General features: G+C 39.5%; 1 protein-coding gene across 4 annotated transcripts in view; it reads left to right on the forward strand.

Annotated features, from left to right (window-relative positions):
• The window catches only part of Slit2 (slit guidance ligand 2), a 354,605-nt gene that overhangs the window by 54,238 nt on the left and 295,408 nt on the right, over positions 1–4,959 (forward strand). The window lies entirely within an intron of this gene.

Raw genomic sequence — 4,959 nt, forward strand, 5'->3', positions numbered from 1 at the left:
AAAGAGTGGATTGAAAACATGTCCTTAATGTGAAAATCATGTCCTTAATGAAGTCTTATAACTATATCACAAATAATGTGAGAAATGTTTTAGCATTCATTCCCATATTTAAAAAATTGAAAACTTAAGTGGATCAACTAAATTAAAAGCAGTTGTTTTGTCCTAATTAATTAATTAATTAATTACAGTTGATGTTGTTTTGTGGTGCCAGAGATCTCCCTTCACAGGCAAGTGCTCTCTATCAGTAAACTACACTACCAGCCACTTAAAGTTGTACCATATGAAATACTTTTAGTTTTACACTGTGTAAGACTTATTTTAATACATGTTCATTGTTTGGATTCTACATGTTAGAATGTAGAGTTTTGTTCAGGATTTTTAGGGTTTGGACTCAGAAGGGCTGTGGAAATCTTCCAGTTAGTTTAACAAGGCATCGGAACTGTATCTGGATGAAGGTATGGTGTCTCTCTTTTTATTTCATTTAGTCATCTCTTCATGGGATACTTGTTATTAGCTTTCAGTCATCAGTAGAGCACATGTATTCTTAAGGCAATTGTGGAGGTCTTAAATCTGATGCATAATATTTTCATGTGTAAGATACTGTATGAAAGACAGCATTTCACAGAAATGATACCTCACTCTGTCCCTAACTCTTGCTCTCTTTGCCTCTATCTCTTACTCTCTTGTTTGAGCCTTTGTACCACAGCTGTGTTAGGAAGAACCAAGTTCTGTAGTCATAGCCCTCAAGGAGCTGAGCAGCCACTGCTTGGGTGAGCAAAGCTGTGGTAACCTGAAGTTTCGAGAAGAGGCTTGGTCCTAGTCTGTTTAGGTAAATGTATATGCTTCGAACTGTCTTTGTAGAGGTTGCTAGAAATGCGCTTGAGTACAGTTCTGGAAATGAATGCTCATGGGAATGAGGATGGTGGAAGAGCATTTTAGTTGGGCAGACAGGCAAAAGTCCACACACAGACCTACAAAGGAGAGTGGGCGGAGGAAGGAGGTGAAGGAAGAGGAACTGGGAAGGCTGTTGGGAAGGGCCTCAGCTGACGTGCTCCTGTTTGGGCTTCATCTGGCAGTCTGGGAGAAGCATGAAAAATCCTGAAGTGGTTTTTACCATGTTGACGTCTGTAAGATGCAGGCACTTTCAAGTTTGAGATTTGGGTTAGGGGACAGGACACGTTCTGCCTCCGTTCCTGATGTCGGGTTTTTCTGTGTTCCACACAGTACATACACTCTTCACTTCTGCAGGCAACTAAGATCCCAGACAGGAGGATTTATAAAAGGAAGTGAAGGGAAAGGGCAGGAGAAAATGCACGAGGCACAAGAGAACCAAAGATTGAACTATAGGACTGTGGGAATGATAATAGAGAAGGCTTTTGAGGAGTATTTCAAGAGAACGCAAAGGCTCCTGGTTGTAAAGGAAAGGGGCACATGCAGTACAGTGTTACATTGGCACCAGTGAAAGACACTTCCCAACACAGGCCCTTGGACATTTTGTCTTTCTCAAACCTGAATCTGGCCATGAACATTGCCAAAGGAGAGCCCAGTGAGAAGTGCAGAGTGGTTTGATAGAGATTTGCATATGGAAATTATATTCTTGGCACCTGTGTTTTTAGAGGACACCTTCTTGGAACAGTTGCCACACTGTGAGGAACCTCCAGATGTGCTAGAAAACAGGTCACCAGATGAGAATGGAGATACAGCCACACCCCACCTGAGCCCCAACGGGTACTCACTTCTGGACTGTTTCATAATTTTCAGCTATTTTAGCACCCCATGTGCATAGTGCCAAGCATGAAGACTACCTCCCCTCAGACCACAGAAGTTAAAATGGTTGATAGTTGTTATTTAGGTTACTCAGTTTCTGGTTATTTGTTATATAGTAATGTATAACTCTGAATGGAAGCAACAATAATTCTGATACTGAACTGAATTGGTAGGTATATTGAGACATCTTCATGTGTTTAAGATAAAAAATGCAAAAAACAATAGTCTTCCTAGTATATCTGACTATGAGCCCCTGAAAAACAGATAAATATTTGTCACTGCATTTCAGCACATAAGAGACATGGGGAAACATCTGCTAGATGCAGCCCTGGAAACAAGCCACAAAGGATGGGCTTGTAAAATGTGTTAACTGGGGAACTGAAAGCTTTCAAGGTATTTTGCTTTTTTAAAAAAAAATTGGTTGCCATAGACCTTAGTGACTTAGAGACTGAATGGCTACAGGAGATGTGCACATACGAACATATCCCCACATGAGAAGGAAAAACATGATTATTGAACTGGAACTGGTTAGACCATCACTCACTGGGACAAAAATAAAGTCTAAAACATGTTTTTAAAAACACCTGAAGTTAATATGCACACAGATATCTATCATACTTCATGATAAATTGAATCTAAACTATATGGTATATTGTATGTGGGAAATCTCTAATTATATCCACAGCTTGTATACTTAAGTAAGAAAGGTTGAGTTACTATCAAAATGATGTGTGTGGGATTAGTGATCGCTTCCTGACAAAAACATGTAATTGTACAGTTGTAAATAAATTATGGCTTTACACATAGCATTTAAGTGTGTGCTGGGTTTCCAAAGCTCTAAGTTCCTTCTACACCTTTTCGTATGATGATTATATCTGTCTTACTATCAAAGTTCACTATGCCAAGAACCAAACTTAGAACCTTGGTCACCCTGGAAAAGGGGGGATTATAAAGGGTACAATCAGTTAAATGGATCAGGATACATGAAAGGGCAATTTCTTCATCTTCTGATACTTGAAACAGCAGGGGGCAGTAGAACATTTGAGTATGGAATGTAGAGGGTACTGGTGGTCACTGGAGAAAGACCCTGGTGCATCTCAGGAAATTGTTTGTTTGTTTGTTTGTTTGGTTCTACAAGACTGTACTTGATGATTACTCATCTCCTTTTCTCACAACCCTGTAAAAGAGGAATATGTATTCACATACAACGGTCCTTCATATTAAACATAAGTTACTCATTGTGAAAACTAACTTTTGTTCCTTTCTTCACTAAATCTATGCACAAAATATATAATACTTGTTCACACCTGAATCCTTTTTTGGTCTTCTGTTTAAGTTTGTTTAAAAGTCCAAATACGCAGTATAGAGTGACTCACATGAAGATACAGGTGGATCATAGCCTGATAGTAGATATACCACCTAAACTTGTACCCTGTTCAGGTCTCTCTGCATCTGAGGTCTTTATCACAGGGCACGTCCTTGTGCTCTTATGGATTGTAGTGCCAGGCCAAGCCCGTCCTCATCCACAGAGGCCTTCTTTCTTCCTGGTTGCAGCTTTCCCCCTAGGATTCTGTTACTTGAACTTCCATGATTCCAAGTTGCAATTATTTCTTCAAAATGTATTTCAGATTCAGGTTGTTGTAGATGACGTTTAGTATTCCCCATTGAAAAACCCTCATCATATCTTCCATGAAATTCTCCATAGCAGCTGCCATGTCCTGAACCTGGTACTCTATGTTCTATATTTAAAAAAATTAAAAAAATGGTAATGAGCCAGGCATGGTGACTCATGCCTGTAATCCACGCACCTGCAAGTCTAACACTGGAGGCCTGAGAGTTCAAGTCCAGCCTGGGCTGTATGAGACCCTATTGAAAACAAACGATTTAAATAAAATGTATGTTTTCCTTATAGGAGTGTAGAAACTAGTCTCTAGACACACACAGCTGAGGGTATGGTTTCTGCAGTGACTGATAGTTGTTGTTTTTCAGCCTGTAGGTGCAGTTTCTTTTATTGACTCTTACTTGTGCTATATTCAGATGATCAGGAAATTAGAGGTGAAAGGACAGATGCTGACGTTTCTCAAATACATAAATGTGCTTCAGTGACTTGCTCTTCATTTCAGATCTCATGAAATCCTCATTCCAATTGTTTAAACAAAGCAATGTTACATCCCTGCCATAGAGGGCATGGCACTCACAGGCAGCAACTTGCCCAAACTCCCAGGAATAATATAGGAAGAAATGAGATTGCGACCAGTCCCCCCTTGCAAGCACCTCCAGAGTGCACACTGTTTTCACTATAGAGCAGTTATTTATTATCTACTACAGGCCACACATGGTTTTAGAAACTATTGATTCTGCATTGAAGAAAGTACTAAACTGTCCTTGAAAGGCTCACATTCCAGCAGGGGAGAGATTAAAGTAATTATGATTCACAGTGATAATGGTTTTAAAAATGTCCTATGGGTATGAGGGAACAGACCATTAGTTATGACTGCCAGGAGGTGCATGTCATTCTCAATAGTAGATCAGACTTGGGACCTTGGAGGATTAGCAGTTCAGCAAAGCGATATAATATCATATATATATATATATATATATATATACACACATGTATATGATATAGCTTGCTTAGGCCAATGAAGAAGAACAAGATCAAGAAACCAGACAACGCAGCTAGAAAGATCAATCTACCACTGCACTGGGAGAAGACCTCAAAGGTTTTGTACCTGGGGAGAAGCGGGAAAGGCTGTCACCTCATCACAGTGTCTGAAGAGCACCCCAGTGTTCCAGTAGGTAACCTGATGTGTTAAATCACATGAATGCAGAGGCTTATAGTCTATAGACAGGATACCAAAGAGATGTTTTATACTGTTACTGTAAAATCAATAGGAAAAGTATTTAAGAGTACATAACTGGTATAGAAAATGTGGACTTTGAAGTAAAACAGATAAGCTTTGAGTGCCGGGTCTGACACTTTACAGCTGCGTGATCTACAGTCCATGTTGTTTGAGCTTCAATCACTGCCTGTGTAACGTGAGATTATCACTACATCAAAAAATGTTGATAATTAGACAAGAGATCCAGCACCTAACAGTACAAGTGTTTAGTAAACATGGTCATCAGGCTATGTCTAAGTTTTTGACATGCCTGTATAGTTATAACTCTGTTACTAAAACAGGGTTAGGTTTC

This window comes from Nannospalax galili, unplaced genomic scaffold, assembly GCF_000622305.1.
Source record: "Nannospalax galili isolate Female #2095 unplaced genomic scaffold, S.galili_v1.0 scaffold874, whole genome shotgun sequence".
NCBI lineage: Eukaryota > Metazoa > Chordata > Mammalia > Rodentia > Spalacidae > Nannospalax > Nannospalax galili.